At 48.0% G+C, this 15,080-nt stretch overlaps 1 protein-coding gene across 1 annotated transcript in view; it reads left to right on the top strand.

Annotated features, from left to right (window-relative positions):
- Positions 1–15,080, top strand: part of LOC139255526 (uncharacterized) — a 170,795-nt gene that overhangs the window by 50,670 nt on the left and 105,045 nt on the right. The gene's annotated exons all lie outside the window — the stretch shown is intronic.

The following is a 15,080-nucleotide window of genomic DNA, read 5'->3' as shown; positions in this document are numbered from 1 at the left end:
GATGCCAAGCACAAAAAAGTCCCGCAGCATTTCCCCCAAAAATCCAGCAAATTTGCAAGTTCCTGCAGGGCGTCTCATGTCGGCGACATAACTCGCCAAGTCCTGGCCCTTGGAGCGGTGGTGTGTGTAGACGCGATACCTGGCCATTAAGACGCTCTCCTTCGGCTTGAGGTGGTTCTGAACTCTGTTATATGTCTTCTCCGCTGGTTTCTCCGGTGCTAGCAGGCTCTTGGTGAGGCCGTATATTGTGGACCCACACACGGTGAGGAGAATCGTCCTGCGCTTGATCGCTTTATCGTCCCCATCCAGCTCGTTGGTCATGAAGTATTGGTCGAGACTCTCAATGCAAGCTTCGCAATCATCACTCTCTATAAATCTTTCTAAAATACCAACGGCAGCCATGACCGCGTGAAAGTTTGTAATCTGTTACTCGGCGACAATTGTTAAGTACGAAAGCACTCCACAAGACTGAGTACTGTGAGCTAAAACTGATGTGACCTTAGTCTCTTTAATACAACTCCAGAGTGCCTAAGCAGCATGGCAGACAACCTTTTATACTCCCTTGCACGAGGTGTGCAGGTGACCTTTGTACCTCCAACAGTTGCGCCCTCTGGTGGCAAGTCTTACACACTTACAATGTTTACATACATAACAGGTAACATTTACAAGGTATAGTGGCTTACCTTCCAACTGTTCATCAGTTGCAGCATTGCAGTACAACTTGCAGCACCCCCAACATGTCACTGCATAATTCTTTCTCTCACTCTCTTTTTCTCGCTTTCTCTTCCTCTCCTTTCTCGCTTTTTATCTCCCTCTTTCTCTCTTTCTGTCTCTCTATCTCTTTTCCTCTCCCTTCTCTCGTTTTTTTTCCTCTTTCTCTCCCTTTTCTCTCACTCTTTTCTCTCTCACTTTCTTCTCTCTCTATCTCTCTTTCCTTCTCTCTCTATCTCTCTTTCCTTCTCTCTCGCGCTCTCTCTCTCCCCTTTCTCTCTCTCCCCTTTCTCTCTCTCTCTCCCCTTTCTCTCTCCCCCCCTCTCTCCCCCCCTCTCTCTCTCTCTCTCTCTCTCCCCCCCCCCTCTCTCTCTCTCCCCTTTCTCTTCCTATTCTCGCCTTTCTCTCCTTTCCCCTTTCTCTTTTTCTCTATTTACTGCCATGTGTTCAGTTGTGGCCTACCTCTATGTAGCAGCACTGGTAACTCTATATCATCCTCAGTCTTGAAGACTGATTTAAAAACCCCAGCCATCTCTCGGGATTGTGCCCATGCCTGCCCCCGCACTACAGGAGCACTGGCTCCTGACTATCACTCGTGGGAGAGTTGAGAGGTGGCTGAATGCTTGGTTGAAGAGACGGTCTTTAGGAGGATTTTAAAGGTGCGGAGAGAGGATGAGCAAGTGGATGAGGAAGCTCGAGAGAGCTGAGTCGAGGTGTTGGAAGCCTTGGATAAACATTTATAGCAGAGGGAGATAGTAGGACGGTGGGATTAGATTTGGAGTAATTCAGACAAAAGCCATTGCACAGACACGATGGGCTGAATGGCCTCCTGCTGTGCACTAAGCATCTATGGTTCGATAGGAGGCGATTTTAGCCCTTCTCGCTCAGCAGAAACCTGGTGGGTGGGCGTTTAAAATCGCCCCTGGCTCGTAACCTGTTCTAAGGCCATCATGATCGCAATATCTGTGATTTTAACCTGCTCTCCTGAGCCAGGCAGCAAGGACATGTGCCCCGAGCCAACAGGGACATAAGAATTAGGAGCAGGAGTCGGCCATTCGGCCCCTCGACCCTGCTCCGCCATTCAGCAAGATCATTGCCTGATCTTCGACCTCAACTCCACTTTCCTGCACTATCCCCATTTCCCTTGATTCCCCTCGAGTCCAAAAATCTATCGATCTCTGCCTTGAATATAAAAGACTGAGCCTCCACAGCCCTCTGGGGTAGAGAATTCCAAAGATTCACCACCCTCTGAGTAGTAGTAGTAGTTTCAGCCCCGGGCCTGTGCTCCACGGTCCCAAGCTGGGCGACCCCCTGCCCCCGCCCCGAATTACTGCACTACAAAGATCATTGGCCGTCGAAATGTCTGTACTCATCAAAGCACCGCTTCCTGCTCTGTGACGTCGCCCCACAGCTAACTGGTTCCGGCTACAGAGGTCGTTTCAAGTATTGTAGAATATATCGTCCACACTTCATCGCTGGATCGATCGTGATCTTTCTCTCTTTGTTTTTTTTGAACGATAACTGGTTGGATTTGCCCGTGATGTGCAGTTCACGGACCGGAGGGTGAACTCACACAGCTAGCAGAGAAGTCCTGCTACAACTGTACAGGGTATCGGTGAGGCCACACCAGGAGTACTGCGTACAGTTTTGGTCTCCGTATCTAAGGAAGGATCATCATCATAGGCAGTCCCTCGAATCGAGGAAGATTTGCTTCCACGTCAAAAAGTTCACAGGTGTTTCAATGATGGACCTAATATTCCAGGTCCGAAGTAAATCTTGAAGGGTGGAAGATGCCTGTGCGTGGATTTTTTTTTAACGTGCGGTGACTGTTGCACACCAACCACCACACGGGCTTGACAGAGCTAGGTCTTGCTCCAGTAGCAAGGATTAACCATGCTCTGCTGCATGGACCTAGTGCGCGCACATATCGCAGCATGCTGCCCCTGGGTCCTCGCCTCTTCTGGGCCCCGAACTCACACCTCTCCTGGGCCCCGGTCACCTCCATCTGCATTCTCTTGCCGCTCCTTCGTCCCAATCGCGCCGCTCCTGCTGTACCTGCCCACACTCCAATCACCGACTTGGACCTTGATGACGTCCCTCTTCACTGCCATTGCTCTCCTGCACCAGTTCGCGCTGTACCTTGCAGTGGTACGCCACCACACCTCTCCTTCCGCTCCCCAGCCTGCTGCGATGGTGCTCGCAGGCTGGGGGCTGCGCAGAAAGGATATACTTGCATTGGAGGCTGTTCAGAGAAGGTTCACTAGGTTGATTCCGGAGATGAGGGGGTTGACTTATGAAGATAGGTTGGACCTATACACATTGGAGTTCAGAAGAATGAGAGGTGATCTTATTGAAACTTATAAGATAATGAGGGGGCTTGACAAGGTGGATGCAGAGAGGATATTTCCACTGATAGGGGAAACTAAAACTAGGGGGCATAGTCTCAGAATAAGGGGCCGCCCATTTAAAACTGAGATGAGGAGGAATTTCTTCTCTGAGGGTTGTAAATCTGTGGAGTTCTCTACCCCAGAGAGCTGTGGAAGCTGGGTCATTGAATATATTTAAGGCGAAGATAGACATATTTTTGAGCGATAAGGGAGTAAAGGGTTATGGAGAGCGGGCAGTGAAGTGGAGCTGAGTCCATAATAGGATCCACAATGATCTTATTGAATGGTGGAGCAGGCTCGAGGGGCCAAATGGCCAACTCCTGCTCCTATTTCTTATGTTCTTATGTTTTTAACCATTCCCGTTTAATTTAACAAAGTCCATTTCAATATCTCCCAGAGCAAACCGATCGGAGATTTTGCAAGGGCTGCTCATTTTTAAAGAGGCTTCTATATTTCATGATAATGTGGAGGGAGTGGGGGCGGGTGGGGGGGGGGCTGGGCGTGGGTGGGAGTCGGGTACCATTCTCTCATCCACCTGCTGGACAACCCTGACTGTCAGCACAAGAAAGAAAGACTTTCATTTATATAGTGCCTTTCATGACCACCGGACGTCTCAAAGTGCTTTACAGCCAATTAAGTACTTTTGGAATGTAGTCACTGTTGAAATGTGGGAAACGCGGCAGCCAATTAAGAGCAAAGCAAGCTCCCACAAACAGAAATGTGATAATGACCAGATCATCTGTTTTTGTTACATTGATTGAGAGAAAACGTTTCAAGAACACCCTCAAAGCCTCCCTGATAAAATGCAACATCCCCACTGACACCTGGGAGTCCCTGGCCAAAGATCACCCTAAGTAGAGGAAGTGCATCCGGGAGGGCACTGAGCACCTCGAGTCTCATCGCCGAGAGCAGGCAGCGGAAGGAGCGTGCGGCAAACCAGACTGCCCACCCACTCTTTCCTTCAGCCACTGTCTGTCCCACCTGTGACAGAGACTGTAATTCCCGTATTGGACTGTACAGTCACCTGAGAGCTCACTTTTAGAGTGGAAGCAAGTCTTCCTCGATTTCGAGGGACTGCCTATAAAGTTATAAAGTGCTTTTCATAACCTCATGACTTTCCAAAATGCTTTATAGCCACTTTTATATGTACTATATTACTTTTTGATGTGAAAAACGCGGCAGCCAATTTTTGCACAGTAAACTCCCACAAACAGCAATGTGATAATGACCAGATAATCTGTTTTAGTGATGTTGATTGAGGGTTAAATATTGGCCCCAGGACACCGGGGATAACTCCTGTACTCCTCTTCGAAATAGCACCATGGGATATTTTACATCCACCTGAGAGAGCAGACTGGGCCTCGGTTTAACGTCTCATCCGAAAGTCGGCACCTCCGACAGTACAGCGCTCCCTCAGCACTGCACTGGGAGTGTCAGCTTCGACTTATGTGCTCAAGTCCCTGGAGTGGGACTTGAACCCACAACCTTCAACCACTGAGCACTGACGCACACAATATTGGCCCAGGACAACTCCCCTGCTCTTCTTCAAAATAGTGCCGTGGGAATTTTTGCGTCCACCTGAGAGGGCAGACGTGGCCTCGGTTCTGGTCATCAAGATACGAAAGCTGCAACTTACATTTTGAAATTCTCAATCTGCTCGAAGGGTCACACCTGAAATGTTGCCATTCCTTCCTTCCCTATCTGCATCATGCTGCCTGACCTGCTGAATGTGTACAGCATGTTCTGTTTCTGCATTTGGATAGCAACTTTCACACCCTCAGGATGTCTCAAAGTGCTTCACAGCAAATCAATTTGTCTTGAAATGTAATCACTTTTTTGTAAGTAAACTTGGCAGCCAAACTGCACGGTCCCAGAAACAACAATGAGATAAATGACTAGTTTATCTGGTGGGAAGTGTTGTTTGAGAAATAAATATTGGCCTCAAAGCAGGAGAGCTCCCCCTGCTCCTCTTCAAAGGATGCCGTGGGATCTTGTACATCCACCCAAACGGGCGGACCTCAGTTTAACGACTCGTTGAAAAGATGCCACTTCTAGCAGTACAGCACTCGGTACTGCACTGCAATAAGAACATAAGAAATAGGAGCAAGAGTAGGCTATTTGGCCTCTCGTGCCTGCTCCGCCATTCAATAATATCATGGCTGATCTGCCCTCAAAACTGTCACTAAGCTCATGGTCTACAGGGCTGTAGTAATACCCGCCCTCCTGTGTGGCTCAGAGACATGGACCATGTACAGTAGACACCTCAAGTCGCTGGAGAAATATCATCAACGATGCCTCCGCAAGATCCTACAAATTCCCTGGGAGGACCAACATTAGTGTCCTCAATCAGGCCATCATCCCCAGCATTGAAGCACTGACCACACTTGATCAACTCCGCTGGGCAGGCCACATAGTTCGCATGCCAGACACGAGACTCCCAAAGCAAGCACTCTACTCGGAATTCCTTCACGGCAAATGAGCCAAAGGTGGGCAGAGGAAACGTTACAGGGACACCCTGAAAGCCTCCCTGAGAGAGTGCAACATCCCCACTGACACCTGGGAGTCCCTGGCCAAAGACTGCCCTAAGTGGAGGAAGTGCATCCGGGAGGGCGGCGAGCACCTCGAGTCTCATCGTCGAGAGCATGCAGAAATCAAGCGCAGGCAGCGGAAAGGGCGTGCGGCAAACCAGTCCCACCCACCCTTTCCCTCAACGACTATCTGCCCCACCTGTGACAGGGACTGTGGTTCTCGTATTGGACTGTTCAGCCACCTAAGGACTCATTTTAAGAGTGGAATCAAGTCTTCCTCGATTCCGAGGGACTGCCTGTGATGATGATGATGGCTGATCTTCTACCTCAACTCCATTTTCTCGCCCGATCCCCATATCCCTTGGTTCCCTTAATGTCCAAAAATCTATCGATCTCTGTCTAGAATATATTCATCAACTGAACCTCCACAGCTCTCTGGGGCAGAGAATTCCAAAGATTCACCACCCTCTGAGTGAAGAAGTTACTCCTCATCTCAGTCCTAAATGGCCGACCCCTTATCCTGAGACTGTGCCCCCGGGTTCTAGACTCTCCAGCCAGAGCGAAACATCCTCTCTGCATCTACCCTGTCAAGCCCTCTAAGAATATTATATGTTTCAATTCAATGACATCACCTCTCATTCTTCTAAACTCCAAAGAATATCGGTCCATTCATACCCACAACCGATGTATCAGTGCCCCTCACATCCCAGGCTGTTAATTGCTGGATGATATGATGGAATAAGGAGAATATAGGCCTAGTCTACTCGATCTCTCTTCAAAGGGCAATCCCCTCATCCCAGGAATCACTGTGGTGAACCTTTGTTGCATTCCCTCCAAAGCAAGTTTATCTTTCCTTGGATAAGACCACCAAAACTTGCATTGGAGGCAGTTCAGAGAAGGTTCACGAGGTTGATTCCTGAGATGAAGGAGTTGTCTTATGAAGAAAGGTTGAGCAAGTTTGGCCTATACTCATTGGAGTTTAGAAGAATGGGAGATGATCTTATTGAAACGTATAAGATTCTTAGGAGGTTCGACAGGGTAGATGCAGAGAGGATGTTTCCCCTCATGGGGGAATCTAGAACTAGGGGGCATAGTTTCAGAATAAGGAGATGAGGAGGAATTTCTTCTGAGGGTTGGAATTCTCTACCCCAGAGAGCTGTGGAGGCTGTGGAATATATTTAAGATGGAGACAGACACATTTTTGAATGATCAGGAAGTCATGGATTAGGAGGAGCGGGCAGGGAAGAGGCCAAGATCAGATCAGCCATGATCTTATTGAATAGTGGAGCAGCCTCGAGAGGCCAAATGCCTACTCCTGCTCCTATTTCTTATGTTCTTGTGTTCTTTACTAGAAAGGTTCCTGGGATGATGATAGAGTCACGTGAAGAGACTGGAGAAGATGGTTTGTTCTCCTTGGAGCAGAGAAGGCTAAGAGGAGATTTGATAGAGTTGCTTAAAATCGTGAAGTGTTAGATAGAGTAAATAAAGAAAAACTGTTTCTAATGGTTGAAGGGTCGACAACCAGAGGGCACAGATTTAAGGTGATTGGCAAAAGAACCTGAGGCGACATTAGGAAAAACCTTCTTACGCAACGAGTGGTTAGGATCTGGAATGCACTATCTGATAGGGAGGTGGAGGCAGATTCAATAGTAGCCTTCAAAAGGGGATTGGATAAATACTTGAAGAAAAAATTGCAGCGATCTGGGGAACGAGCGAGGGGGTAGTGGAACTGACTGGATTGCTCTTCGAAAGAGCTAGTCCAGGCTCGATGGGCCGAAAGACCTCCTGTGCTGTACTATTCAATAATTTAAAACGAACTGAAATACCACTGGACTCACGCATTGTGATAACATAAAAGTTTAATTGCAAACTATGAACTGAAAGCATTATTTTTTTCTGCAGTGTAAGGCTAATGGAAAATTTTTTGATTCTGGGCTGTTCGCTATTGTTGTCATAACTTGCCCATTCATCAGCATACAGTGAAGGCCGAGCCAGTCCCCCCTGAAAGGAAGATTGACGGGTTTTTAATACGGAGAGCAATCTTCCAATATCTAATTTCCAGCAAAAAAATGTAATTGATTTTTTTGCTTTGTCTATGCAGCAGAAATGTGTTTATTTTTTGAAGTTCGGGAATAATTACCTGCACCGTCTAACTGTCTCTGAAGTTAGAATCATAGAATTGTACAGCACAGAAGGAGGTACTTCGGCCCATCCAGTCTGTGTCGGCTCTTTCAAAGCGCTGTCCAATTAGCCCCGCTCCCCCTGCTCATTCCCCGCAATCCTGCTCATTTTTTTCCTTTTGAAGTATCTATCCAATTCCCTTTTGGAAAGTTACTATTGAATCTGCTTCCATTGTCCTCTCAGGTAGCGCACTCCAGATCATCTTAACTCGTTGAGTTTAAAAAAAAATCTTTGTATTTCTCCCCTGGACTTTTTTGGCAATATTGTCAGGTCAAAATTCTGCAACTCCACAGATTAATATAATTAGGAACATAGGAACAGAATGATACCCGGACTCCAAGGATTAAATTACGAAGAGAGATTACACAAATTAGGGTTGTATTCCCTAGAATTTAGATGGTGAAGTGGTGATCTGATCGAAGTTTTCAGGATATGAAGGGAACAGATAGAGTAGATAGAGAGAAACTATTTCCGCTGGTTGGAGAGTCTAGGACTAGGGGACAGAGTTTGAAAATTAGAGCCAGACCTTGCAGGAGAAACACTTCTACACACAAAGCATGGCAGAAGAATGGAACGCTCTTCCACAAATGGGTAGATCAGTTGTTAATTTTAAATCAGAGATTGATAGCTTTTTGTTAAGCAAAGGTATTAAGGGATATGGGCCAAAGGCGGGTATATGGAGTTGGATCAGAGTAGTGTCGGCTGTGGCTCAGTAGGTAGCACACTCGCCTCTGAGTCAGAAGGGTTGTGGGTTGAAATCCCACTCCAAGGCCTTGAGCACATAAATCTTGGCTGACACTCCCAGTGCAGTGCTGAGGGAGTGCTGCACTGTCAGGGGAGCCAGCTTCCAGATGGGACGAGACCCAGTCTACTCTTTCAGGTGGACAGAAAAGATCCCATGACATTATTTCGAAGAGGAGCAGGGGAGTTATCCCCGGACTCCTGGCCAATATTTACCCCTCAATCGACATAACAAAAACAGATGATCTGGTCATTATCACATTGCTGTTTGTGGGAGCTTGCTGTGCGCAAATTGGCTTTCGTGTTTCCCACATTACAATGGTGACTACACTCCAAAAGTACTTCATTGGCTGTAAAGCACTTTGAGACGTCTGGTGGTTGTGAAAGGCACTATATAAATGCAAGTCTTCTTTCTTTAGGTCGCAGATCAGCCTTGATCTTATTGAATGGCAGAACAAGCTCAAGACACTGAGTGGTCTCCTCCTGTTTGTATGTTGCCGTGTCCCTAATGATCTGAAATCTGTGGCGTTCCAAGATTTTGACCCAGCTCTTGTGGTGTGGCACAGCTGCCAACTCCAGGTGATGTGCGGGCCTTGCACTCCAGAGTGCCTTGCGGCCACACAGCTTCACGGGAAGGTCCTGCGTAGGCTGTTTGCCGGCTTCACAATGGGGAAAAAAACCTTACCTGCGCTGGAACTTGAATGGATGGTGCAGTCCCTTAAAGGGGCACCCGCCAAAAAAGAGGCAACATTGCTGCCAGCAACACCAAAGTAAGCTTGCTGGATGTGCTGAGCCTGGTAACTAAGAAAGAAAGACTTGCGTTTATATAGCATCTTTCACAACCACCGGACATCTCAAAGTGCTTTACAGCCAATGCAGTTCTTTTGGAGTGTAGTGGGATAAAGTAGGAAACTGTCATGTATCTCACATTACCGTATATAACTATCTTACCAAGCTATACCTGACTGTAACTGGATATGACCTGTAACAATAAGCATACCTTACCACCAGGGGTGCACTTGCATACACTCCATACCTATCCCACTGAGGTAGATAAAACGGAGGTCTCAGGCAAAGGGCAGCACTGGAGAGCTGGAATTAAAGGTGCAGGTCCTGAGTGACTTTGACTTCAGCATGTGTCTCGTGTGAGTCAGTACATTAGAGTCAGGACTTAACAGAAACGCTGCAGCCAATTTGCACACAGCGAACAGCAATGTGATAATGACCAGATAATCTGTTTTTAGTGATGTTGATTGAGGGATAAATATTGGCCCCAGGACACTGGGGATAACTCACCTGCTCTTCTTTGAAATATTGCCATGGGATCTTTTATGTTCACCTGAGAGAGCAGATGGGGCCTCTGTTTAACATCTTACCTGAAAGACAGCACCTCCAACAGTGCTGCACTCCCTCAGTACTGCACTGTGAATGTCAGCCTAGATTTTTGTGCTCAAGTCCCTGGAATGAGACTTGAACCCACAACCTTCTGACTTGGAGGCAAGAGTGCTACCCACTGAGCCATGGCTGATACAGTTTAGGTTGAAGAACAAGTGCTGCCTGGTAGCTGGAGTTGGCACATCCTTGAATGTTTGCCGTAGTTGTTGCCACAGACTGCAAGACCTATGCATCAGGAGCCGGCACCACCAGCTGAGTAGCAAAGATTAAAGAAACAACTAGTCATTTTTATAGAACTGCCTCATGTTTATCAAACGTTCCAAAGCACTGCACGTATAATTAATTATTTTTGAAGTATTGGCTTTGTTTCTATTTAAGTAACTAGAGCACGATATGAAAGCAGGTTTAATATGCATACAAGCTGTTGTTGTTTAACACGAATTACTGGGACTTAATGAGTAACTGAGAAAAGTGCAAATCTCTGGATGACTTTCTGTGGATTATTCCCCCTGCCCCAACCCCCTCTCCCTCCCTGCAGGGGAAGTGACTGGACTCCATTTGGCTTCTCCTCCTGGCATCATCATCATCATCATCATCATAGGCAGTCCCTCGGAATCGAGGAAGACTCGCTTCCACTCTAAAAATGAATCCTGAGGTGGCTGAACAGTCCCCGTCACAGGTGGGACAGATAGTCGTTGAGGGTAAGGGAGGGTGGGACAGGTTTGCCGCACACTTTTTCCGCTGCCTGCGCTTGATTTCTGCATGCTCTCGACGACGAGACTCGAGGTGCTCAGTGCCCTCCCGGATGTACTTCCTCTACTTAGGGCGGTCTTTGGCCAGGGACTCCCAGGTGTCAGTGGGGATGCTGCACTTTATCAGGAAGGTTTTGAGGGTGTCCTTGTAACGTTTCCTCTGCCCACCTTTGACTCGTTTGCCATGAAGGAGTTCCGAGTAGAGCACTTGCTTTTGGGAGTCTCGTGTCTGGCATGCGAACAATGTTGCCTACCCAGCGGAGCTGATCAAGTGTGGTCAGTACAGAGATTGAAAGCTCGACACGTGGGGAAAGCACAGCCCTTAGACAGTGTCCCATCACTCCACTGGGTCGCTCTTTGGAGATCTCAATGTGCTACTGAATGGTTGAGTTTGTGTCCCCTCATTCACCGCCCCCCGCCCTCCCCACAAAGTGTAGCAGGCCAATTAATGCACAGAATATTTTGTTCTGGGGCACAGAGGATAGTTAATCACTGGTGTCAGCTGTGGCTCAGAGGGTAGCACACTCGCCCCTGAGTCAGAATATTGTGGGTTCAAGTGCCACTCCAGGGATTTGAGCACATAAATCTAGGACTGACACTCCCAGTGCAGTGCTGAGGGAGCGCTGCACTATCGGAGGTGCCGTCTTTCAGATGAAACTTTAAACTGAGGCCCCGTCTGCGCTCTCAGGTGGAAGTAAAAGATCCCATGGCATTATTTTGAAGATGAGCAGGGGAGTTATCCTCTGTGCCCTGGCCAATATTTATCCCTCAATCAACATAACAAAAAGCAGACTATCTGGTCATTATCACAGTGCTGTTTGTGGGAGCTTGCTGTGCGCAAGTTGGCTGCTGCGTTTCCCACATTACAACAGAGACTGTACTTCATTGGCTGTAAAGCGCTTTGGGACACCTGGTGGTCGTGAAAGGCGCTATATAAATGCAAGTCTTTCTTCTTTCTGGTGAAAAGATGCTTTGATGATGTTTTACTGAGGCACATCAACATGCCATTGATGTTTTTAGTTTCCTGCATACCGTCCATCACCTGACATCAGAGATTGCTATAAATTCTCCCCTCATCTCTGCTAATGGTGGTGACCAGGTAACTCGAGAATATGGAGGGAGTGTTGGCACGAATACATGACCTCACCTCTCTCATCTGGAGGGAGGAGAGCATGCCCGGAGATCTCAGAGATGCAGTGATCATGACCATCTTTAAAAAAGGGGACAAGTCCGACTGCAGCAACTACAGAGGAATCTCCCTGTTATCAACCACTTGGAAAGTCATTGCTAGAGTCCTCCTCAACCGTCTTCTCCCTGTGGCTGAGGGGCCACAGAGCGGATTTCATCCCCTACGGGGCACAACGGACATGATTTTTACAGCGCGACAGCTGCAGGGAACAGCGCCAGCCCTTACACATGGCCTCCTTCGACCTTATAAAGGCCTGTGACAATGTCAAAAGCGAGGGTCTATGGAGTGTCCTCCTCCGCTTCAGATGCCCCCAAAATTTCGTCACCATCCTTTGCCTGCTCCACGATGACATGCAGCCCGTGATCCTTACCAACGGATCCATTACAGACCCAATCCACATCCGGACCGGGGTCCAAACAGGGCTCCGTCATCGCCCCAACCCTCTTCTCCATCTTCCTCGCTGCCATGCTCCACCTCACAGTCAACAAGCTCCCCGCTGGAGTGGAACTAAACTACAGAACCAGTGGGAACCTGTTCAACCTTTGTCGTCTCCAGGCCAGGTCCAAGATCACTCCAACCTCTGTCGTCAAGCTACAGTTCGCGGACAACGCCCGCGTCTGCGCACATAGAGGCTGAACTCCAAGTTATAGTCAATGTATTTACTGAGGCGTACGAAAGCATGGGCCTTACGCTAAACATCCATAAGACAAAGGTCCTCCACCAGCCTGTCCTCGCTGCACAGCACTGCCCCCCAGTCATCAAGATCCACAGTGTGGCCCTGGACAACGTGGACCATTTCCCATTCCTCGGGAGCCTCTTATCAACAAGAGCAGACATTGACGACGAGCTTCAACACCACTTCAAGTGCAGCCTTCGGCTGCCTGAGGAAGAGAGTGTTTGAAAACCATGCCCTCAAATCTGCCACCAAGCTCATGGTCTATAGGGCTGTAATAATACCCGCCCTTCTATATGGCTCAGAGACATGGACCATGTACAGTAGACACCTCAAGTTGCTGGAGAATTACCACCAACGATGTCTCTGCAAGATCCTACAAATTCCCTGGGAGTACAGATGCACCAATGTTAGCGTCCTCGACTAGGCCAATATCCCCAGCATTGAAGCACTGACCACACTTGATCAGCTCCGCTGGGCAGGCCAACACTGTTCGCATGCCAGCACGAAACTCCCAAAGCAAGCACTCTACTCAGAACTCCTTCACGGCAAATGAGCCAAAGGTGGGCAGAGGAAATGTTCCAAGGACACCCTCAAAGCCTCCCTGATAAAGTGCAACATCCCCACTGACACCTGGAGTCCCTGGCCAAAGACCGCCCTAAGTGGTGGAAGTGCATTCGGGAGGGCGCTGAGCACCTCGAGGCTCATCGCCAAGAGCATGCAGAAATTGAGTGCAGACAGCAGAAAGGGAGTGCAGCAAACCAGTACCACCCACCCCTTCCCTCAACAACTATCTGTCCCACCTGTGACAGGCACTGTGGTTCTTGTATTGGACTGTTCAATCACCTAATGACTCATTTTTAGAGTGGAAGCAAGTCTTCCGCGATTCCGAGGAACTGCCTATGATGATGATGATGGAGAATATTGGTATGGTGCTTCCTATGAAGGTGAAAGAATAAGGTTATATAGTGTGCAGACTTTTATTGAGAACCCTCGGGGAAGGGACCTTGTCTTTGCAGCAGGGCAGCATTGTGGTTGAAACGAGTGGGGAGAAGTCTAGATCTATCACGAAATAGTGATGAGGCCAATGTTCCCTGAAAACTGCACTTCGCTTTGCGTGGCCTGTTTCTCTCACTGCGCGGACCCTTTTAATTTCTGTGCCTGCGCGATCCTTTCAATGGAAAAGCTGATGAGTGGCAAGTGTGGATCCTGTCCCATCGTGGTCACGCAGCTTACAGGGAACGTTGGTCAGGGGACAACCAAACTCGTGGTTAAAAGCCTGTAAACAGCAGGAGGAAGTGTGGACTGAGGGAGGTGAGTGTAATATAGCTCCACCTTGTGGTGAACTGATAATATAACAACTCTCGATGTAATAACAATAAGGTCATATGGCACGGACATGTGACACAGTCCTGTAAGGAGCCATCCTTTCGAGTGTGTGTGTTTGTGCAGTGGTGCCTAAAGATATCACAGTAAGAAATTCCACAGTTTTGAGTTCCGGGGCAACGAATGGGTTGGGATTGTCGATGGAATGATCAGTCTTGATTTGTTGAGGAAGAACATCAGAAATAGCAACAGGAGTAGGTCACTTGGCCCCTCGAGCCTGCTCCGCCATTCAATAAGATCATGGCTGATCTGATCATGGACTCAGCTCCACTTCCCTGCCCGCTCCCCATAATCCTTTATTCCCATGCAGGACAGTGCTTCTATAGCAATTGAGGAACAGAGTTCAGAAGAGCACTGACCAAAGTATTGTTGGATAGAATAGGAAGAGGCAAGAGAGGCTGCGATTGAGTTGAGCAAGAGAAAGAGAGAGACTGGAGGTGAGAGAAAGATCACTATCAGATGAGAGCCCACAGGATATACGGCACAGAAACAGGCCATTCAGCCCAGCCGGTCCATGCCGGCGTTTATGCTCCACTCGAGCCTCCTCCCGTCCTTCCTCATCTAAATCTATCAGCATAACTCTCTATTCCATTCTCCGTCATAAGCTTATCCAGCCTCTCCTTGAATGCATCTAAACTATTCGCTTCAATTACACCCTGTGATAGCGAGTTGCACAATCTCACCACTCTTTGGGTAAAGAAGTTTCTTCTGTGTTAACAAAATATTGGAGTCTAGTCTTGGTCTTTACAATGGCCTTTCCTCATCCATCGTAATGCTTCTGTTTAATGAACTCCTTTGCTGCCCCATAACATAGCTTTGAGGAACACGCAGTGAATAAATCAGCAGCTTTCCTACCAGTAAACCTTAACTTCCTGCTCTTGCTGGCTACTTCTTGAACAGGGTACGCTGGCATCGTGGTTGTGTTGCTGGACTAGTAATCCACAGGCCTGGACTAATGAATTCAAACCCCACCACGGCAGCTGGGGAATTTAAATTCAAGTTAGTTAAATAAGTCTGGAATTAAAAAGCTAGTGTCAGTAATGGTGACCGTGAAACTACCGGATTGACGTAAAAGCTGGATTGTCGTGGTTCACTAGAGTCCTTTAGGGAAGGAAATCTGCCGTCCTGACCTGGTCT

This window comes from Pristiophorus japonicus, chromosome 3 (assembly GCF_044704955.1).
Source record: "Pristiophorus japonicus isolate sPriJap1 chromosome 3, sPriJap1.hap1, whole genome shotgun sequence".
NCBI classification, from domain to species: domain Eukaryota; kingdom Metazoa; phylum Chordata; class Chondrichthyes; family Pristiophoridae; genus Pristiophorus; species Pristiophorus japonicus.
The sequence above is the reverse complement of the archived record's forward strand: the minus strand, read 5'-3'. Positions and strand labels throughout refer to the sequence as shown.